Source organism: Lactuca saligna, chromosome 9 (assembly GCF_052625555.1).
Source record: "Lactuca saligna cultivar CGN05327 chromosome 9, ASM5262555v1, whole genome shotgun sequence".
Classification (NCBI taxonomy): Eukaryota; Viridiplantae; Streptophyta; class Magnoliopsida; order Asterales; family Asteraceae; genus Lactuca; species Lactuca saligna.
In genome coordinates, this window is record NC_136425.1 from 23,681,021 (window position 1) to 23,705,990 (window position 24,970).

Consider the following 24,970-nt stretch of genomic DNA (forward strand, 5'->3'; position numbering starts at 1 on the left):
GGAAGGCATTACGCTATGGGCCGGAAGGCGATATGTTTTGGACCAGAAGGTTGTGGCCTGGAAGGGCGTATATGTGGTTGGTATTTTGGGGGTATCTCACTAAGCTTTTGGGCTTACAGTTGTGGTTTTATGTTTTCAGGTTCTCAGGAGTCTGTGGCAAGGCAAGGGTGTGATCGTACCGTTCCTCGCGTTGGTGTTTTATGAAATGGACCTGGGAAAATACTCTGTTAAATAATGTATTGAAAATCTTTTTGTAACAACGTTATTAAAATGGGTTGTTTTGAAAAGTTTTAATTGTTTCGAAATTTTGGTCGTTACACTAGATCTCTAACGAGAAGATAAATGACAAGATCAAGAGCCTTACAATTGGTCCAATAAGGTGCTTCCATAGGTTGGGGAGTGTTACTTTCTTGTCTCTTGCACAAAACCTTCCTCCACTTCCTTCAAAATCACCAAAAATTAGCAAATGAACTCTAAAAGCTTCAAATAAGATAAGGGTTAGGGTTTCTGGGGGTTTGAGAGTGATGGAGACCGAGGATAAATAAACCTTATCCTCTTTATTCCTTTAAATAGGGTGAAAATCCCCAAAATTAGGGTTTCATTAAAATCAACGGCCATGTTGTGGCACATATGGTCTCGCCATGGTGGGTCTTTAAATCCCACGATCTTCAAAATCACCGCCATGCCATGGTAAGCTCCACCATGTCGTGGCCACCAAGGATAAAGTCTTAACAATGCAATCGATTAGCTCATACTTGAAATGGGTGTTACAATTACAATCTATAAAAGTAGTAAAAATGGGGTACTACAAAACTAGCCATTGTTAAGCCTGAGCTTTATAGGTTTTCATATGATATCTCATATCCAAATTAGGCTCATTCACCTTTTGTGTTGAGAATATGGAGTGGTACTAGTGATATGAGCATTGATATCAGTGGCGAGAAAAAAGGAATCTACAAACGAGACACCAAATGCTGCTAAAGGAGTGAATAGTTGATTCTCTAAGAGAGGATTTGTTCACAGCTGAGTTTGTCCAAGAGCTTTGGTAAGCATTCAAAGCAAAAGCAGTCTCCTTTCACGACCACTTTTCAAGTTTGAAATGGGTAGGGAGTTCCACGGCTGGAGCATGTATGAGGAAGGGGGTCCTGTTGAAAGCAAGACAAGGCATTGCAAATGGTGTGCCATTTTTATTATTATTGGCCCAGGATAAAAGCAGATGTCCAACGAAATAGAGGTACATAAAGATGAAGATCAACCTCATCTTTCTAAAATAGAGACAAGTTCTGGTACAGAACCTAAAGATTCTATTTTTTCTAACCAACCAAGGACCATATGGTAAGATTTATAGGGATCATGATCACAACACCATTAGAACCTCTTGGTGAACAAACACATACACAAAAACGTAGGGAAAGACAACTGAAAGGGAATTAAGAACTGAATGATGAGCTTAAAATGAACACAAATGAATTGTAAAGGGATTGTAGAATTACTAGAAAAAGGAACAAATCACTACTTCATAGAAATTGGTTGTGATTTTGATTATGTTTGCAATTTGAACCGCTGATATTTGTGATCATCTATATTTATGAAGAGGGGAAAATCAGAAGATGTAAAGGTATTGAAATAAAAAAAAAAAAAAAAAGGTCAGCTACGTTTGAATGAAAAATGCGTGAGGCATTTAGGGTTTCCTTCGTTTGCCCCTTTTACCTCTTCGACAATCTTCATCTGGTGGATGAGAGAGATGAGAGAAAACTTGGTGGAGGGGGAGAGACGAGAAGGTGGATACATTGATTAGGGGTGGTTGAATTAGTGGTTCCGATTGATGAGGAGATCTCCTTCATTTTGGCCTGGTGGAGGAGTCGCAATCGCCGATCGACACTGCAATCGAGAGACGTCAAAGTTGCCGATCGACTTAGCGTGAAAAGTGAAGAGTGAAGTTGGATTTAGGAGAAGTTGTACCATGGGAGAAATCAAACAAGGTTCTTTATTTTGGGAGGACACACTTCAAGAGATCGCGAAAAAAAACCCTAGTTAGTCGATTTTGTGATGATGAGGATGGAAGCGGGTTTTAACCGATAAAAATAAATAAATAAACAACGGGATATTCTTGACACTCGTATTTGATGGGGACATTCCATGTTTTTTAGTGTGCAAAAATGCATGCCGGAATTCCTTCTAATTTTAGTAAAGATGACATCTTTTGACGACATCGACTTTTCTGTATTATAAAGTCAATATGTATCATAGTTCGCGTGTCATTAAAAACCTATATCACAATAGTGTTTGCAAAGGAGGAAACAATATAGGGTATACATACTTTATTAGTGCGGTTTATTGTAACAAAATTTTATGAGGAAAATGAAAATTATAATGAATTTTTTAGAGGGAATAATAAATTAATGGCGTAGTTTCCATATTTTTTAATGCGGTTTTTATTTTTATAAACGTGTTTAGTAGTGCGGTTATAAACAAACGCACCAAATAATGAATTTTAATATCTTTTGCTATAGATATAGGAAAATCACACCATCAAATGCTTTAAATGGTACGGTTCCCTGTTTTATTAATGTGAAAATGTTTTTATGGTGCCGTTTTAGGTTTCGAAAAAAAAAAATAAAAAAAATAAAAAACTCATCGCAGCATGCGTTTTGTACTAGTGTACTACAAAACTTGTAACACATATTAATACTTTTCTATACAGTAGTACTTATATGAGAGCACGCATGATGTATTTAAGCCTAATAATTTTGTTTTGCTAATATAATATCATTAAAATAGGTAAATAATAGTTTTTCCACCAATGACAACAAGAACCCAAAATTTTCTAGGTGGCATCTTGTGCTTAAAATATCTCATCCCCACTGTCAGGTCTTCAATATTTATATAGCACTTTTTTCGTAAATATAAGATAGTCAAATAAAGAAATCGAAGAAACTAGAGAAATGTTTTTATTAATTGCATATCAGAACACATGAAAAGTGTATATATTTTATTGAATGTTGTATTATTCGAAGATCTTATTAGAGTGATTCAAATTTGAAGCCATGCAAAACTGGATAGCAGTCGGATTATGATTAGTACTTTTCATAAAATTAATATCTAAAAGATCAAATATCTCATTGTGAGATTTAGATACTTTGATTTTAACTTTAAATTACTAATAATATTCTTTTTCAACTGATAAACATATTCAACAGACAACACGTATTAGATATTTTGATTTTAGCTTTAAATTACTGATAATATTCTTTTTCAGATGATAAATATATTCAATATATAGATAACTCGTATTAGATATTTTGATTTTAACTTTAAAAGCATCAAAATCAGGGTCGTGGCTAAAAAAATAGCATCTTATTGAGCTACAATAGATGTTTCTCTAATAATACTACATCTTAGAGGTTCAAATCCGAATTACGCCATTACCTATTTCATATGATGAATAATGTCCATAAATATGAAAAAATTCCATTTATATCTTTAGAAAAATGCAGTATAAAGATTTTGTTGTAGTGATATTAGACTCTCAAAGACAATATACCATTTGACGAAGAAAATGAAAAAAAATGAGAACCGCGAGATCTGATTTTAGTAATAAATTGGATATGAGTTTGATTGTCACATACTGTATTTTGATTTTTTAAATTAATTACCCATAAGGCGCATATGCCAATTAGTAGTTTGTCAATATGTTTTTTTGATCAAAAAGCATAATTTTTTTTTTACAAATTATACTTTTATATATAAAATACTAGGTTATAACCCGTGGAAACCACGGTTCACGAAGTAAAATAATGTATCGACTAAAAATAAGAATCGTTATTCATTAATTTATTTACAAAGTTTGACATGTTAACTATGCGATACACATGTTTGTACTTAACAAAAATTGTTTCCATATTTGATGATCCTCAAGATTTATATCGCCCCCTTTGACCTTAAGTTAAACATCTTCTCATTTTCAAAAAGTGACTCCTAAGTAAATCTGGTCTGTGCATTTTGTAAGATTTCAATATAAATGTAGAGCTCTAATGTTCTATTCGTAGAAGACGTTTTGGTTTATGTAGGAAATTAGGTTTGGAAATTTTGTTTTATTTCATGTTGTTTAATTCATTTGGTCTAATTATACAGAGCTCTTATCTGTTACTCGATGACAATCGGTAGAAAATAAAATATCAGTGTTAAAATAAAACTAAAAAGTCCAAAAATAAATACTATATCGAAATCTTACAAAGTGTAAAATCATTAATCCTATATTTTCATGTTTTTTTTTTTATAAAATTAGACATTATGTCGGTAATATTGTGAAAGATCATTACAACCACCGAAGCATATCAGTATCCCTTAACATACCAACAATTCATAAGAACCATAGAATATAAATCCATAACTAATCATTTGAGCATGATCCATGATTAAAATTCAAGAATTTCTAAAGGTTAATTTAATGAAAACAAATAAAACATATTAGGGTAAAATTTGGTCCCTGTGGTCATTATAAAATTTTGACAGTTAAATGTTAACTTTGATGACACTGGGGACAAAATTGATAGGAAATTAAAAAAAAGATTGGATTTCAAAAAGATGTTTGTGGAACCAACAAGATGTTTATGCCAACGTGTTGTATTGATATAAATCTGACAAATTAACGATATTTGTAAAATTTATAAATAAATTGAAGTTTCTGTAAAAATAGAGTTCTTATCAATATCATCACCTCTAGTGGAAGTGAGTGACACCAAGCAACAACCAAACCTGCATTTCCCACCAACATGTGTTGGATACTTGGATATTTTGGGTCGTATACAACCCCAACTCATATTCATTATTTTTTTGCGCAAACTGTCATCCCTCTTCATAAGTTGACATATTGAAAAGAAAACCATGTTGTTTAAAAATAAAACAAAAACAAAATATTGAAAATTGAAGTTAATGTTTTGAACCTTAGAAGTGACAAATTTATGAAGCTTATCGAATATGCAAGTTTCAATGCCACGTCCAAACTCCAAATTTTAACAACCCACCTAAAAGAAGAGAACATTGCAACGATCAAGGATACACTTCAAATGAGAAATCCGAAATGAACGGTGATGGTACACTTCAAATGAGAAATCCGAAATGAACGGTGATGGTACACATACATTTTGGGCCTTTGGTACTCAAGTTAATGTTAAAATTTCTTTTACTTTATTTTACTTACTAAAATCTTCCAACATTTTAAGTGGAAGTAACCATTCCTTCCATATCTAACATGACACACTGTATTGAAACTTGGTTCTATTTGGACAATTTCTTAAACATTCAAAGTAAAATTAATAAAATACTCTGTTTGTTTGTATTGGAGATAGATTTTAATTTTTGACTATTTTAGGTCAAATACTTCAGAATTATAGTATATATATATATATATATATATATATATATATATATATATATATATATATATATATATATATATATATATATATATATATATTTGTCCATAACTATGCTTGATTTCCAATTCCATACTTTGTTGAATCCATTTCGTACTTTTTTATTTACTTTCAAATCATGGAAACATCACCATAAAGTGAAAAATGCTAATTAACCAAAAATATGGTATATTGTTATCCATTTAATATTAAAAATGTAACTTGAATCCAATAATTATTTACTTCAAAAGCAACCCGAAATCAGGTAGGGGCTGACCAATTTCAAGCCGAAATGGATTGAAGTAGCCACATTAACCACCTTTTGTAAAGTAGTACTAAAAAGCAAAAAAAAAAAAAAAAGCTAGCAATCGTCCACCCTTCTCTTCCTGCCATAAAACAAACTAAAAGACAAAAATTCATGATATTCATAAGTAAACAATCCATATTAGCAAACATACGTATTTGATGGATTCCCAAGTAATTTTTAGGGAAAATAAAAAGAAGCTCTATATTTCTAAGTATGTCGATAACCAATATCTTCATGAGAATTACTTTGATAATATATGGGCGATTAACACCTAAAATCACCTGTAAGCATAAGATAAAATAATAAATCATACATAACCGTCAAATATATCTATCTTTGAAGTATAATTCTTTCCATTTTCTTTTACTAAGAAAAGGTCATACCTTGTTAAACTTCTCACGCTCAACTTTGGAATAGTGTCTCATCTAGATATGACTTTAATCTAAGCAAAATCTCTGGCCAATCATACAATATCATCAAATAATGGAAACCATGATAAAAAGGCTATTAGGGAGAAACAAACAAAAAGTAATAGATTATTTCAAAATCTATCAATTAGAGAACTATTAGAAAGTTGTTTATGGAGTGTAAATATTCTCTGTAATTTGAATTCAGTTCATGTAAAGGTTTGACAAACATAGTAAAGAAACCAACGTTTAGGTTACAAACCACTTGCTTACACAAGACCTCACTTGCCCAAACTAAAAAGACCTCACTGGCCCAAACTAAAAAGGTGAAAAGGTTTTAGCAGCTTCTTTTCACACATAGATCAAAGTATTTGAGGAGCAAGTAGTTCAAAAATCATGGCGTGACAAAAGATTGGATGATTTTTGTTTCATTTAATGGATTACAAAATCAACCTAAATCTCCACCATGAGACAAAGATCAACGATGAAGGCCCTGCATTAAGAACAAAATATAAATGAACACAACTCAAAAAATTTCAAAATGATTACAATCAACAAACAGATGATAGAGTTTAAATTACCAAAACCATGAAAGGGGTTCAATAGACTTAGTCATGAAACTAAAATTACAATGAGGTATTTGTATTAGAACTGTTTTTACCTTCGAAAATCTCCATTGAAACAAAACAACGCAGAATAGTGAGATCTCACATATCAAATCTTCGTATTTTCACCTATTTGCGTCGAAAGCTGCTTGAAGAGGAAGGAATTGGAGGAGCTTGGTGGGTAAGAAACGAAGAGAAGAAGCGTGGATTAATCCTGACAAGATATGAAGTCGAATAAAACCTAGTCAAACTGATTCAATTTTAAAGATGATTATGTTTCGTGATTTCTTGCGAATTAATTGTTGATTTGTTGACGAAGATTTCTTACTGATTTTATGGGGTGCATTTGTAATAAGAAATGAAACTAAATGAGGAGGAAAATTAGGGGAAATAAAGAAGGATAAAAGTTTGTGGCAAATAAAGCCGACTAAAATTTTTAAGCGGTAAAAGAGAAAAGAGGCTTCATCTGAGAAGGACACGTGGCATATAAAGGGTGTAGAAAATCAACAAGTGGCAGTTTAGAGAGTCAATTATTAAAAGAGATATACTTATTTATATAAAATAGAAAACTAAATACTCCAAAATTAATGTTCTTTTTCTCTAAAAATAGACGGTACCAATCTTTATGTCTTTAGGTATATTTACAATTTCAAGATTTTGTATCATTGAATCATAACAAATGTTGTGATTCGGTGTTGGATCATAACATAATATGTTGAATTTTGTTTTGTTATTCAATGATAAAATTTCCAACAAAACTTAATTTCAAAATTTATTAGGTTAACTTTTCCAAAAATAAAGAGAAGCTATTGTACAATAAAATGTATTTGATGTTAGACAAAAATAGTATTTCCCATGCAATACTAGTTGTTAATTTCCCCCTTTTTTTTTTTATAACTCTGAGCCAATATTTGTTTCTGCAACATATTTTCAACTACATTTCATATGTGGCTTTTAGTGCATATGATAAGGTAATATGAATAGTTACATCAGTTTCCATTCAGAAGGTTAAGTAACCCAGTTATCAGCTACCATCGTTATCGGTAAAGAATTTTATAATAGTTTGACAAGTTATAACCATTGTCATCATCACCTACCGACCTCAGCTCCACTATCTCCCTCGCTGACAATCGGTGACGCCGGGACGGTGACGGTGACCTCTCTCTCTCTCTCTCTCTCTCTCTCTCTCTCTCTCTCTCTCTCTCTCTCTCTCTCTCTCTCTCTCTCTCTCTCTCTCTCTCTCTCACATAATCGGGGGCAGGGTTGGTGGATAAACCGGTGAGAGTAGGAGAAAGAGGAATGGCCAAGCAAAATAAATACTAGTATTTGCAAGCTGCAAGTGACATTTTTTTATGGTTAATTTAACAAACATAAAGCATAAACGATAGAAATAAAGGACCAATTTGGAATATAATGAGAACATATGTAAATTTAGGACTCAATTGTATATAATGAAAAATTACGTTCAACGTAATAAATAGCAAAATGCAAACAGAATTACATGTAAAAAAAAGGGTAAATGCTACCCCTAAGCATCCCTCAATACAAGTCTAATAATGGCTTCGAGTGAGATTTCACCTATAGATTTTTATAAGAATTCTTACCTCTCTAATGCTAGACACTAAGACAAGTACATCAGAAAAACTAAATAACATGTATCACACAAACACAACAGCCATCAATTTATACTAAATTTTAAATTATACTCTAAGTAAATATATACTGAATTCAGGCCCTCTGTTTCCATCCATGTTCATCATATAATAAGCTTCCGAGTCACGACTCCCCACGACTCGCTGAAACCTCGCTCTCATGTACAGGAACTCGCCCTCCGACTCTCCGCAACTTCCTCCGGCGCTGCTTTTTCTGCTGCCTTCCAACACCGGTAGAACACCAGCTCCTACTGAGACTCTCTGCACCGTGCTCAGTGTGTGCCAGTCGGAGTCTGAGCACGCCCTTGACGACGCGTATCCATAGTTCCTTCCGTTACAATACATCGTCCATGTGGGTTCGTTGAACAGCTTAGAGTCTCCCCGACGACTAGACAACCCGGAGTGTTGCTGTTTCTCGCACTCAAGTGTGATCCTTACTTGCCCTGAGGACATCTCCTTAACGAGCGCCGCCGTGGACACCGCCAGTTCAATGATCAGAACAGGTGCGGACCGTGGATCATATTGCACCGCAAAGCTGACATGTCCTCTTCGGTTACCAAACAACGTCCCGGTGACTTTTCGGCCGAGTGAAGGCGTTGGTGACAGCTGAGTCGGTAAGCTTAGCCACCGGAAGCTGGGAATGATTGCAGGGATTGATATGACAGTTAGAAGCGAGCGTATAAGTGTGGAGATTCCAGAGCGGGTTCTGGATAAACGACTGTATGATAGAGGAGAACTTTTACCGACAAGGGGTTTGTTGTCGTTGATACAATTTGGATCGATTACAAATAACGTGCAGGTGATGTAATTTGATGGGGTTATTTTGCTGGAGCTGTTTCTGGACAGAGAGAGAAGACCATGATCATGCTTCATTCTGTAAGAGTAATTTGATGATAACATGATGAACTTTTACACAGAGGGACGGTGGTGGTTGTGGTAGTGGTACATGGAAAAGGGATGAACAGTTGGTGATGATGGTAATGGAAATGGGGATCGGAGACACTCAAGCTCTTGTTGTGTGAGTCCTCCGTTGAACATTTTGGTTCTGTAATTTATGTATATATAGCCACAGCGTGAATAAGAGACATTTCGATATTTTTTCATTTTAATAATATATTTAATTTTATTTATTAAAAACAAATATAAGTCATAATCAAGAAAACTGTAATTAGTTACAAAAATAATGGTGTGATTAAAGTGGTGTTTGTTTTTTAAGATATGTTGCTCATGGAATTATTATGTTGATGCAGCGTGTGTGGTTAACCGATACGTCAATGCGAGAATAATTCTATGTCACACAGTTTTGCATGGTTGGTTATTCATCTATTCAATGATCCGAGACATCCCAATCGTTGAATCGAGATGAGCACAATCGATATTAACATGTTATTGAAATATTAAATGAATATCAAATGATCTAAGAGTTTCATAAGATATTGAAACTGAAAAAGTGTATTGCCTACCTAAATAACTTTGTGATGTGTTTACGAGACCCCTTTACACATCGCAAAGCTAAATATGGATCATAGCCTTAATTGATAATTTCATTTAGGTAAATAAATATATTAACGATTAATAAATAAAACTAGAATTGAATTGTTATTAAATGATGTTTATAAATAATCCACTAAAATCCATTGCTATAAAACCTCAAAAATGATTAGATGGTAGGATGATCAATCTAGTCAAAATTCGTAGCTTGAGAATTGTTCTCATGAACGAACAGAGAAAATCCAAGCTGACATCTCTCTCTATATGTATCCTATGTATCCAGCAAACAAGTCAGCAAACCACCACTAGATGCTCATCCCTCACTTGTGTGAAGTTGTACTTAAGACTTATACGAAATAAGTCTTCAAAAAAGAACTAATTCAAGCATAAAAAACTAGACAACTAAATTGCTAGAGAGAGGAGAGGGGAATTTCTTTTACTCTTGGCTTTGTACAAGAAAAAGAAAAGCAAGAGTAAACTAGTTAATGTTTCCTCATGTGTTTATATACTTACACTCTTATACGAATGCCCATGCTTTCATTTAATGAGACCAATACTTGTAAGTAATTAATATGGTGTAAGAGCAAAATTAAAGAAGCAAACCCCCATATATTGTCCTTGTATGGACGGTTAGGATGATAAGGAGAAAGAGTGAGTGCATTCCACATCATATCTCTTATATTATGTATGCAACACATCCTAATGGTCTTCTATAAGTCCACAATGTTGTACGTGATATTTAAGTCATATTATGTGATTAAATGTAACTAGTTATGATACCTTTTATTATTATTTTCTTAAAAAAAAAATAATTCCCTAATTAAAACAAGTATGATTTAATTTATTAACAAACATATTACTCAATAAATAATACATTTGTCACACCCCCAAGGAGGAAACATCTTAGGTGAATGACTTCATTTACAGTATTATAACAATTGAATAATAGAAATCAAATCCATACAACCATCACATTGATAAATTATAAGTTTACACTACTAGAAAAAAAGCCTTTTACGACGCTCATTCGCGTCGTAAAAGGCTCAGACGACGCGCAAATGCGCGTCAAGGAAGACCCTGTCATAAAGAGAGACGACGCGCATTTACGACGCGCAATTACGACGCGCGTTTACGACACGCAATGCGTATCAAGGAAGGCCCTGTCATAAAGGAAGACGACACGCATTCGCGTGTCGTAACCTTATGACGCGCGTGTTAATGACACGCAATGCGTATCAAGAAAGCCCCTGTCAAGAAAGACCATGTCATAAATGAAGATGACACACATTTTTGCGTATCATAATTTTAAATGTTTAAAAAAAATATTATTTATAGATTTACTAATTTTCAAATAAATAATACATTAAAAATCTCATAATACAAAATAAAATACCATAAATAACAAAGATAATTCATTTCACTAATATGTCAAATACAAATAATTATTCCAATAGTAAGTAAATGTAACACAATGCTAATATTTCATAATATTTATTATAGAAAACAAAACATGTACAACATTAAAAGAAACCCATGACTAAATTCTCCTTTGACAATCTCATTTGACAATTTCCTTTCTAAAAAGAATAACCTGATGCAGGAACTTTGAAAGGCTTCAGGGCATGGAAGGAGGTTGCTAGAGTTGTCAGAACCTGCACATGGCAAATCGGTAACTTAACATGCAATACAATACAAGATGATATGATAGAGCTAGTATGGTATCCAACTATATATTTTTTTTGTCTATTTTCTTTGCCAATGCTAATTAGGCCACTAAGCTTAGGAAAATGATATTTTAGTAGTCAAACATGATAGTTCATAAAGTCAAACACTGTGCCCATATCTATTACCTGAGTAGCACCAAATGTGGTCTTCAGTTCTTTGCTATTTGATGTAAGCTTAATTTTCTTCAACAAGTTGAGTAACTTCTTGTAATACGACTTTACATTTAGGTCCTACCGAGTCACCAACCTGCCATTATGTATGTAATCAAAAATATGGTGAAATGAGTCTTAAAATAAAGAAATATGTCTAAAAATTTTCTATTGTTTTGAACACCTACATGATTAGAATGCCCAAAAAACACATAAACACACTAAATTAACTTAATTCACAAATTGGAGCCTTAGCAACCATTGCAATAAGTTTTCTTGATCGTCTCAGTAGACTTATTTTATTACCCATATTAACAAACAATTTTATGTAAGGGCTAAATATAAGAAATAGCAAAATACTTCCATTTCTTTATATTACAACATTATACTTTTATTTTATTTTTTCCTTATTATTGATGCATCATATGATAAAAAAAGTCAACCGAATTCCAACGTTATACTTCCAATCTTTTTCTTCTTACCACATCATACTTTGAAAGATCAACCCAATTATAACAACGAAATTGCTATAATAACTGAGTAGATTTTTCTTGGATTTATCCCTTTATTTAGAATCACACATCACAAAACAAAAGCATGTCTATATCAATTAAGCTTTTTTATACTCGTTTTTGGCATAAATGAAAATGTCAAAGCAAAAGAAACACTAGACATATCATCATCATGAAAATGAAAAACAAAAATAGACAACACAAACCTTTGCATCAATTCAAATTCATACAGATCAGATCATTCAGAGTTGCTTGGAGGCTTCTCCTTTGGATGCTTGGAGCTGTAATGGTCAACAAGCTGCTTCACATTTGCTAACTGCACCTGAAAAGTCAAAACCCCAAAGCATTTTCCATTAACTATCTTATATATTTACAAGTTATTGTAGTTTATAACTTATATTACAAGCAGTTGTCAAACAAGAAAGTCATTTTTTTCATTAGGTACTAATTCCGGACAAAAGGGTAAAATGGTCATTTACTATCATTCAGAACTAAATGAAACTTAAATAAGCAAGAAATGATTCTATATCTATGTGTATCATCTAATTTAGTTCTACAACCTCCGAATAATAAGAAAGTAATCTACACCCTAAATCTTAAAGGAGTTAACACATTCGGATATGGGGTTACAACGTTTTCCTATCTCCATTCTCGAGCATGTAGAGTTGAACCATCAAAATGGTATGCATGTAGCCAGTTGCAGGAGCTTCAGGGGCAATCCTTGGCTTAAAATACCAACATAGTTTATCAAACGAGAACCTATTAAGAACAATAGATTGCATTAACATCCATGCAAAAGATAGTAATGCCCTTCTCATCTTGCATGAATGATATAACTTAACAGAAAAGGTTTGAAGCTACAATACCATGCTAAAGGAGAATCTTGTTCTTGATTTTATTTTTATATGGAACAAACTTATCAAACCTATGAAAACTTCTTCCAGCTCAAGTGCCCAATCCTACATTTTACAAAGTACAAACAACGCCTCCTAGCAAGTTTTTTCCTACAACCAGAGTACAATGTCAATTTCATGTCAGATATTATAAAAAGACAAAATAAACAAATCAACAAACATATGACTTCATTAGACAAGGAATCAAAAAAAGGTTTACCTGTAAAATTCAGCAAATAGATCTTTATCACTAATGTAGGCAAGCAACTTTACTACCTGCAAATTAGTTCAAAAACTCAATCACTTCTGCGTACCATTTGCTGCACAGGAGACTTTCGATGATGATGAGGGCATTTACGTCTTTTGAGCAAACAAAATTTTAACATACCTTCTCAAGCGTGTCCTCAACGGCTTCATCGTTCAATTTCTCACTTCCACCATTTTTAAGAATATTATCACAAAATGTAGCAAGTAACTCTGCACTTGAACTTCTAGCAACACCCTTGTCGCAGAATATTTCAAATGCCTCTTTAAACGCCTAGTAGGGAATTCATTCAAAAGTAAGACCAAGTAATTTTGAATGACAGGAGTGGTTTATTTTGATGAAATTACTATACTAACCTTGTGGAAAAGAGTATGGTTAATGAAACAGTCATTTACATATGTCAGGTACTTGCCATGAAGCTTAATAACTTTTCTAACAAAAACCTGGAGCAAAGTAAGTAAACATATATAAATAAATAAATAAATAAATTACTAATTTATGCAAATTTTTATGTTCGTGTGATTTTACCTGTTACTGTAACCCAACCACATCTCTCTTTTTAACCTGGAAAAAACAATAAGTTCAAAGTTATTCATCATTGCAACTTTATTTATAAAATTCAATTCTGAATATCTGATAGGATTTGCCTGTATATGAGTGTTTCTTTTACTTAAAACACAAAGAATGACTTAACAAAGATTTTGCCCATTAGGTCCCGATTGTTTCCAACTATGCCCTTATCCCCTCATTTATTTTTTCTTCCATTTACCCAAGTTTGCAGTCACTTTCGACAAAGAATATATATGTTTCCAACTATGCCTTCATCCCCTCATAAGTACTAAAATTATAAGATTAACATTTTGGAACAATTTTTTTTTTGTAACTTACGCTTCTATATATTTCTACTTTTTTGTCGTGTGATTACTTTCACTTGAAGATCTCTGAACTAAAGAATTGTGTTGTGTATCAACAGAGCAGACATCTGGTCATTTGGAATCACAGTACTTGAACTCGCTCACGGGCATGCACCATTCTTTAAGTATCCACCAATGAAGGTAATTCTTTTGTTAAAATGACCCTTGTACCCTTATACCCCTAATCCCTCATGTATCTTTTTTTTTAGCAGGTTCTGCTCATGACTCTACAAAACACACCACTAGTTCTTGACTATGAAAATAACCACTTTCTATCATACTTCACCGGATTGTTTTTATCTAGTATTGTAGCTGCAGAATGGACCTGCAAGAAACAGTAAATAGCAGTATTTTTAGATAGTATTGTTGTAGAATAAATATTTATGTGGGGTAAAAAATATCTAGTAGTAAGTGAAGGATTATATATAAAATATGTAAAATAACTCTCATTTTTACTGTCCATGTAGCTGAACTTATTGACATTGTTTGATCTTATTTCAGTTTCTTAGATTTTTGTCAATGAGGGTGCACATACTTACACACTTACACAGAAAAGTATTACTGTAAAACACTTTAACTAACATTATTCTCTGTTGTACTTCACTTTTTCTGTGATTGTCTCCTTGATCCACCAACCATCTACAAGTCAACTCAACAAGGGTAAAATTTATGCTATAGGATCGATTTACTGTAGTGTAGTGAGAACAAAAACATCAGTTTTCCCCATTCCAGACTTGGCTTGACAGATGAAATCCATTCCTAAGATAGCCTGTGGTATGCACATGAATGGCCACCTTGACATAAAAACATGTAACCAATATGGTTATAAATTTTTTTATATAATCTATATAGATACAAGCTTACCTTTATCATGGCTATTGGGACATGAATGGCCATGTTGACACAAAGAAATAGCTTTCAAGTCCCTCCACAAACTGTAATCTAGTTAACAGAGAATCATTGATGCATCCTGGTGCACCTGATACACATATGATATACCTAAACATTAGCTTGCTCAAAAGTATTTAGTATTTACTACTCCCTCATGTGAAAAAATTAAAAGATGTAAATATGAGACAGATACAAAAAACACACATACTTGGTTTCAGGGATAATCACTTCTTGGGTTTCTTAACCACACATAAAAATATTCTTTAACATCATTTTTGCAAAACAACAGTTAATAAAAATGGGTCTTACCTTGGAAAGGGGTTGCGATGGTTATCCACTTATTCACATACTTTACAGGAGAAACAACATGATTGTGAGTCCTAATTTGCCTCAAATTAAAGATAAACAAAGAGACAATAAGTACCTTATCAGCACCGCCGGTTATTTTTGATCCAAAAACAAGTGATAACATCTGCAAGCCCCTAAAATGAAACCTAAATCATAACGATCCTCTGTAAAAAAGTTAGAAATAGATATAGTAGATATATAATTGAAACCCTCCCTGACTAGAAAAATTACCTCTCCATGCCCTAAAATGATTGAAAATGATAGTGGAGCAAGTACTCTATGACTACATTCAAAATCATCATGGAAGATTGAGGTATCCATAAAATATGAAACGGAAAAGTCATTTTTTACAGAAAACTCGCCAATCAGATGAAGAATCTAACAAACATAGGAAGGAGAAGTGTGGTGAACCAGAGAGAAGACGAAGGGTGGTGGGTGCCTGGGTGGTTGTCGAGCAATATGGGGTAGAGAGAGAGAGAGAGAGTGAGAGAGAGAGAGAGAGAGAGAGACTTGTAGATTAAGACCATGGCGGATGAGGTATTTTATCAAACATGTTGCGTGCATCATCGATTCTTCCCCATTTACTGTATAAGTCGATTTCTCGATTTCTATTTCTCTTTCTCCCATTCCAGTCTCCGACTTTCTGTTGCTGTGATAGAGAGTTTCCTTCCCTCGTTGGGATTTGAGTACAGTAGTGTTAGCATAGGTAGGCAATGTTAGAGGTGGGAGAGGATGGTGGTGGGTAACATGCGAACTGTTTAGAGTTAAAGAGGAAGCGATAGTATGTCCAAAGAGCAGCGGAGAAGGGAAAGTCATCGGTGTTGGTGAAGGATTTTTTGAAAACCGATGAGATGTGAAAAAGAGAGGATTCAGCGGAGGGTGAAGAAGCAGCCGACTGAGGTGGTGGCTCATACGGTGATGGGCTGAGGACGCAAAGCCGGCATCGGACGATGGCTGTCGATTCAATAGGTGAAGATAATGATTGATCGTTATTACCATTTAAGTGAGATATGCAAAGCCTTGGGAGATCTCTGTGAAATCACAGGTTGGGTTTTAGTTTAGAGAGAGAGAAAGGAAGACGAAGACCTAGGTTTCTTTCTTGCTGATTGGAAGCGGAGGGGGTTTTAATTTTTCACATTAGGGGGTTTTTAATTTTTGGGGATTTCATTTCCCGCTCAAAACGCGTGTTTCATTAAAAAATATAAAGCGACATCCTTACATGACACACATTTTACAATAGGCATCCTCCGTATTTCTTTTTTTTTCTTTTCTAACACTAATTTCAGGGCACGCACAAATACTCGTCCTCTATCTTTCAAATTTTATAAGAGATGGCATTTATTTTAGGATGGATGTTTTTGCGTATCGTAAATCACTGCGCGTCATTGTTTGCGCGTCATTAAAGGCTGTTTTTCTAGTAGTGTTACATTGTATTCAAATCGTTGTTTGTTTGATTGCCAAATACATATGACAAAAAAAAATATGGCGTGACGCTGCTACGCACCCCATCTCCAAAGCCCTTTTGGGTATCTGTTTACTGATTTCCTGAGAATATAAGTAGTTTTGAAAAGTGTCAACAATTAAGTTGGTGAGTTCATAAATGTTTTGTATGAGAAAAATCTGTCATTTTTCTTTGTAAAATGATAGAGTGTACTTCTAGAAAATCCAATATTTCCTTTTAATGAACTGTAGTCTTAGAATCCCTAAGACCGGTATGTATAAGTATTGTACGGGAAAAATAGTATAATGTAGTTTTATCATTTTATAAAACTGGTTGAATATAGTGTGTTTCCTTGTAGAATGATAGAGTGTACTTCAAGAAAATCCAATATTTTTTAAAATAAAATGTATTCTTAGATACCCTAAGACCGATATTTATAAGTACTATACTGGAAAGTAGTATAGTGTGGTTTTATCATTTAAATTAAACTGATTGAAAATAGTGTAAGTTAGCCCCGTAAACCAAATGTATTGTTTGTACCCCATGTGACTTATTATAACCATGCTAGCGACTAGTTGGCATGCTACGACGTTCTTCAGGCATTGGAATGTTAGAAATTTGTCACCCCAGACCTGCCGGTCTAACTGTAGCTAACAGTTTAGGGGCGTGTTCGACAAAACTAGTTGGTAGTGGGTAGATGGTAGCGGTTAGCGGCTAGCTGGTAGCGGGTAGCTTTTGATTTTGGAGCTTTTTGTTGAAAGCTACTTCATCTAGCTTTTGATTTTTGGAGCTTTTTTTTAGGCTAAAAGTTAAACGTTCATGTTGTCGAATGAGGCTTATTCTTTTTAACAAGCGTTCTCTTAAAATCTAGAAGTTAGAGGATCTTAAAAGCTATGTGCCGAACACGCCCTAGTTGTGGGATATTTAGTCCCATATAGATCTATATACAAATGTCATGCTCTCTTACCGAGACTCTAGTTATAATTCAGAAACTTTAGTATGTACTCTGGTAGGTACGGTGAAGGTATGCCTCATAAAATTTGTATCAACCGGTTTACGTCTAGTGTAATGAAAACCCATTTTTCTTTTAAATGAAAGTATTGCCCTTCCAATAATGGTTACATAGTGTAAAAATAATTATATCTTTAAATAATTATTTTGTTTTCCTAAAAGGAAAAATAGTGTGTATGCCCCATAAACTATATTTATCATGGTTTATAAAACGTTTCGTTGTAAGAAGAATCTCTTGTATGTACCATTAGCATTTTATCATGATAATTAATACTATGAAATGTAATATTATATATGTATTTTTATATAATTATACACTTTTGCTCAACCTGTTACAAAAGTGTTAAAGTCTTATAAACTATTTTTATATATATTTTATTATCGAAATCAAATTTGTACCCAATATATATATATATATATATATATATATATATATATATATATATATAAGAATAACGTAGCATGTTTGTACTAACATTGTGTTTTTAGCAAAACATTGTATTTAACAGTTCGCAAGTCTGGAGGTAAAGTTGTATCATGAGTTTAGCATTTTTGTACAAAAGTGTTAAAGTCTTATAAACTAGTTTTATATAGTTTATTATTGTAATCATACTATAGGGGTATGAACTCACCTTGAGTGTGCTCGTGGTTGAATAAAAAGGTGATGATGAAGATCTTCAAGCTTAGAACACTCGAAGATAGTTGTATCCTATGAGTTTTTAACAAATAGTAGTTTATGTAAATTAGATAAACTTATCATGAAAGTGTGTAAAAATGCTAGATTTAACAATGAAACTTACAACAATTCTTAAGAATCAATCTTGAAGAATAGTTTCATGGGAATGTTTTGGTGATGTTATTGGGAGAAAACGCATGAACTTTGAATCGTCTTCTTGATAGAAAATGTAATAAATTTGAATATGTAAGTGGGGATTGTGAGGGATGTTCTCGACCTAATATATATATATATATATATATATATATATATATATATATATATATATATATATATATATATATATATATATATATATATATATATATATATATATATATATATATGAAGTAGGGGTGATGGTGGGATGGGGTGACGTGATGTTTGCATTGGTTTGTGTGATCCATCAATCACGTTCAAGCACCACCGAATTCACTTAGTGATTTCGGTCTAAGCCCCAACCGAGAACACCTTTATGCCACTGAAATCACCTGTTGATTTCGGTCAAAGTACCACCAAAATCTAAGTATTTTCGGTCCTGTACCACCGAAATCTCCATGATTTCGGTTCTGCACCACCGAAATCTCAAGGTTATCAGTCCTAATCCGAGAACCTTAAAAGCAAGGTATAGAATTTTTTTATTTATATCCTAAACCGTTGACTTCCGTTGACTTGTTTGACTTTTGTTGACCCAGAACAGCCGTTGTCGCAACATTATTGTTTACTAGTTATATAGTGTGACCCTGTGGGATCATATGTTATTACAAAATATCATTTCATTATGATCATTGAGCATAAAGATCTTTAAGATATACCTAATCTAGGCATAAATGTCATGGACAATATGAAGGTTTGATCTAATAGGCTAACCATTTCCAAATTATAAAGAGTAAAAAATAAATCATAAATTCCCAATTTGTCTGATAAATAAGATTGAAACGTAGAGAAGATGTTTTTAATTGTAGATTACAAGCCCATGCTACTATTCATATGATCAAATGCAATCTCGTTCTCATGAATGTTTCATCTACAATTAGATATGAAAATTCATAATACCATTGTAACATTACTTACAATCCTTGAGTATTAAACTAAGGATAAAGTGCTCACATTCACAAGAGTGTGTATTCACTGAAAGAACTAAGGGGACTAAATCATGGAGAAGAAATTTTGATCATGAATATCAAGCCCTTGCTACTATTCATAGGATCAAAAGACAATCATTTTCCCAAATGTTTATAAAAAATTTCATGAGATTGTTCTAACTTAATTAAATTTGTAGCATTTCATATGTTTCTATTTAAAATCAAAGTCTTGAAAATTTTTAAATCTGGTACAGGAACAATAGTTCAAAACCAAATTCAAATATTTGAATATGGTGTACTAATGTGGAATCATTTTCTTGAATAAGGTTTTCATTACTAGAGATCCAGTTGGACATGATTTTGGAATTCATTTGACTACAATTCTTATGATAAATACAAACCCTATTTGTCAAGAAATATGAATATCGGAAGGAATTGGTCTAACTAATTGTCCATTGATACTTGACCACAAAATGTACTGATTCAGATACATTGAAAATTTTGGATGGAACGTAATTTTGAAATAAGGTTCTTCTGTATATGAACAACAATTGCAGTACCAAAGATAAAGATTAATAGGATTTTGGAAATCATTCAACCTCAAGTCTTGTGGTTAATGTGAATGTTGTTTATCAAGATATATGTGATTTTCATCACTAAGTGATGTGAATATTGGTTGGAACTAGCTTAGACTAATTAATCCATTTAGATTAACCACAATACATGACCAATTTCATATGAACGTGAGTCTTGAACCTTTTAGGTGTCCAGAGCTCTAGTAAATTAAAATTAAGGGTCAGTTGAGCAAGAGGACTAGATACTCAAATCCTATAGGGATTGCAAGCATCTTAGTTCAAACCTCATTTATCATCTAAGAAATTATAAAAAAAAGGTTTCATATGTGTTCTCCGCCCAGAACATTGCTGCAAGAAGTGTATTTGGATAGAAAATCGAAATCATTGTTTGATTTGGTGCTTGATGAGTCATACTATGCTTACCAACAATTCATGGACTATACCATGAACAAATGTTACAAGATTCCTTAAACTTTAACCAACTAAATGTGCTTATGAGACACTCTCAGAAATGTGGAGTAAGGCTTTGTCCCTCACTATCACATTTGGAAGTCTACGATTATGAGGTTTACGCACGTCGTAAAGCATTCGACAATCTAGGACTTAGAATGAGAGATATGTTATCTTGTTGGACATCCCAATAGACTTTTTGGGTAATTGTTTTACAAAACTTTTAAGAACAAATGTTTTTTCTCGACGGGCAATCCTTTTTAAAAGAGAGCTAATATCCCAAAGAGTTAGTGGGAGTCATACTGATCTTGATAAGGTTTAAGAGTCAACCAATGAAGAACCTAAAGTTGGTACTAACTTTCATTTCAAGTTTGAATAAGGCTATTATGGAAACTAACATACTTTCAAATCTTCCTAATAATACTTGATAGAGGGAATCATCGACCTAGTTATATAGAATCTATATTACTAGGGCATATGAGTCACTGGTAGATAACAATCAGAGTGTGTCACCTATATAAACCGTAGTTCAAAATCATAGTTATAAAGACAAGTGTCATGGAATCTCATATCATTAAACTGTTGATGGTTGTGTACAATCACGCCTTCGCCTTCCAACAAACTGTCAAAGTATATGAAAAACCTTTAATCCATAACTATGAGCCAAAGCTTAGTGAGTCCCTTTAAACATCTCACACCACAATATACATACAATACATGCACACAAAGGCCTATATCACAAGGCTAGATTGCCACCAGAGCTATAACGCTCGCATATTTGGGCTAGTCAGTTTTGAGATAATAAACGTTCAAATTGAATTTTTGCTAGGGGATTATTTAGAATAACTAATCTTAACCAAAGTTATAGTATATGTCACAAGGATTCCGTAAATATAAATAATGCTGAAATTTAACTTATATCGAAGAAGTTATGACCCATTGAAGTTTCACGATTAAACCAGCACGACTCTAAGTATCGTAAAAAGAAATTTTTGATAAATTAATTTTTAGCCTTAGTGATCTAAACAAAACTCGTTGTAGTCTTTAAAACAAGAGTGCGCATATAGAGAACATCCAAATCTGACTTCATTTGAGAAGTTATTATTTTTCTAAAATTCAACGTAGCAGTGTACAACTTGGAAACTGAATTTTAGATCGATCGATTATTAGCCGACATAATCTAAATGAGAATTGAATATCTTGTTAATAGGAGCTCAACAATGTAAAGATAGTCAAAAACGGACGTCAGATGACAAAGTTATGAATTTTTAACGGATTTTAATTGTCTAAGACTATTAAAATATAATTTTAAAAATAAATTCAATGAAAGTTGTAGATCCTATCAATAGCTACGTCTGGATATAGAGAACTTCAAGAACATCTGAAAGGCTATATGCCAAAATGATCCTGCCTCCAAACTGTTATGCCTGACTGATCCTTACTTGACAGATCTTGAAGTAGACATTGAATTAATGATGAATCTAGACTAATAAACAGTCAAAAGAAATATAAGACTAAGACTCAGTGATAAGAATACTAGGTTACATCAAAGGAAAAGACTGTTGCTAGGAGCGAAATGATGTCTGAGTTTCGAGTCACCACTTTAACAAGTCAGTGCATAGTCCCTTTCATGAAGATGATTTTAATACAAGTATTTAATAAAGTATTTAATATATGTTTATGTGTGAGATATTTGTTATTTCCTTAAATACATGTTAAGAGCATATCTGATAATATATGATGATTTAGGACTTACTGAATAAACCTAAATTAATTAAGATGAATATCGGGTAGTATCTCCTTAAGAGTATGGGTGAGATATACATGGAGGGTAGAAATCTAAAATTTGTATTTGATCTGTGACAATGGATTAGAGATACTTATTTTTCATTAGTCTAAGAGTATGAATTGGGCATAGTCATTTGTCGATAATCTGACAGCATGGATTTGACATAGTCATTCGTCCATAGTCCGAGAGTATGGAGTGGACATAGTCATTTGTTATTGATCCCAAAGCATGGATTAGTTTTATCTTGTGAGTTCTATTATATATATATATATATATATATATATATATATATATATATATATATATATATATTGTAACACCGTAAATTTCAAAACAAATTTTTCGACTTTCTTATAAAACATAATTCGATTAATATTCATCAAACAACCATATTAATTATCCAATATAGTTAATACAAAATCCCAATATCACAATGTAAAGACTTCGAGTGTGTGTGTACGGATCAAGCCGGCGCCTTCCCGCGGTCGTCACTAGTACCTGAAACAATAACATCAAACACTGTAAGCACAAGGCTTAGTGAGTTCCCCAAAATACCACATATAACACATATTAGCCACTCGAGGCCATAACTCTGTGGGTCCATGCACCCAAACTCTGTGAACCCTCAGGTTCTAGCTCTGATAAACATGCACTACATAAAACACATAGAAATAATGCAGTACAACACATAACATACATAGCATACAAATACTCTATCACATAACTCTGGTTACCTACTCAAGGTAATATAGTATAGTGAGAAGACTCACCTCGCGTATCTCGGTATCTCACGAATCCTGGAAATCCCTCGTGCTCGATCCTCCGAGCTCTAATCCTCCTATAACATTATATGTTTCTAATTAACAATTTATATCTCTAAGGTTGACTATCTATAAGAAGTAAACACAGGTCAACTCTGGTCAACGGTCAACGGTCAACTCTGACCGGACTCGGCGAGTACCATCCCGACTCGGCGAGTCTAGACGTTTTCACTAACCCTCTGAAATCCCCTTACTACACATCGAGTATTCCCCCCTTTACTCGACGAGTTTCACCTGAATGAATCGCGGGGCCACCCCGACTCAACTCGCCGAGTCTCAAGGACAACTCGGCGAATCCAAGTTTGACTGAGTCCACTCGTCATCCCTCTCCAACTCACCCTGACTCACTGAGTCTACCCATGACTCGATTGGACCACTTGCTGAGCAGTCCCAAGGCAATCTTCAAGCTACTCGCCGAGTCGGATGAACAGACTCAGCGAGTCCATGCCATGCAACCATTCCAACTCGCTTCTAAGGTCAGATCTGCTTCCAAAAACTATAGATCTGGCCTCCCTCGACTGATTCATCACGTAAAGCTCCTATCTTGGTGCTCATAACACACCCTATAGCTCATAAATGGAGTTTTTGACCTAAGGCGTGAGGATTCCAATCCAAAGCCTCCATTGATTCTCAAAAAGCTTGGGTAAAGGGACACTCTGGACCTCTAAGGGTCCAGATCTATGGTTCCAACCTCATAAGGGACCAAGAGGACACTAAATCTTGCCATAAAAGGGTTCAACAAACCCTAAATCTAGAGAAACAACAACAAACAAGAAGGTAACTCGGATTTATTACCACAAAAGTGATGCTCTGGACTCCAAACCCACAGAAATGGCTCCTCTTGCTTTCCTTTGGCTAGCCCTTCTCCTTCCTTGCAACAATGGCACCTCCAAGGTCAATAATGGCCTCCTACTTAGCTCCAAATGCTCACACACGATTAGGGTTTCACACAAGGGGCTGGTGAGCACAAATGACGGCCATTAGGCCCTTTAAATAAGTCTCAAACCCGAGAAATTAAGGTTTCATTACACAGTGCTGACTCGCCGAGTCCATATCCTGGACTCGTCGAGTCTCAACCGAAAGCTCAGCAGGCGTGAAATGCGCCGTCACAAACTTCCACCAGTCCTTCACTCCCAAGCGAAGCTGGTTCAGCGCGAACCGAACCTTCAGATGCTCAGGGGATGAGCAAGTGAAGAAGCACCCCTCCATATCAGATATCCACCTCATAGCTGCCACCGGATCCTGTGTACCATCAAACTCTGGTGGTTTGGTGTTGCTGAAGTCCCGAAACAGTGACGCATCACCTCCCTGGGGTCTCGCCGCAGCGATCGCTGCGGTAGCCGCTGCAACAGCAGCCTCAGAAAGAGCGGCATAATGCTCGTCAAATGTCTCAATCAGTGCGGTCTTAATAGACCCGAACATCTCTGGTATCTCAGCTCTGATGACCGCAGCCACCTCCTCATGAATGATCTGTCGAATCTCCTCATCACTAGCTCCAGCACCCTCC

At 34.1% G+C, this 24,970-nt stretch overlaps 2 long non-coding RNA genes and 1 pseudogene across 2 annotated transcripts; all 3 read right to left on the reverse strand.

Moving 5' to 3' along the window:
* Positions 1–8,162: 8,162 nt before the first annotated feature.
* LOC145017236 (protein MIZU-KUSSEI 1 pseudogene) lies at positions 8,163–9,415 on the reverse strand (annotated as a pseudogene).
* A 1,949-nt stretch (positions 9,416–11,364) lies between these two features.
* Positions 11,365–13,153, reverse strand: LOC145018712 (uncharacterized). The gene is made up of 4 exons (XR_013667132.1): positions 12,899–13,153; positions 12,472–12,587; positions 11,730–11,850; positions 11,365–11,531 (listed from the first exon to the last, which is right to left on the reverse strand). It is a non-coding gene; the product is annotated as an uncharacterized LOC145018712 (long non-coding RNA).
* Positions 13,154–13,178: 25 nt separating this feature from the next.
* LOC145018713 (uncharacterized) lies at positions 13,179–13,836 on the reverse strand. Its single transcript, XR_013667133.1, has 4 exons — positions 13,780–13,836; positions 13,547–13,696; positions 13,379–13,434; positions 13,179–13,269 (listed from the first exon to the last, which is right to left on the reverse strand). It is a non-coding gene; the product is annotated as an uncharacterized LOC145018713 (long non-coding RNA).
* Positions 13,837–24,970: the final 11,134 nt, after the last annotated feature.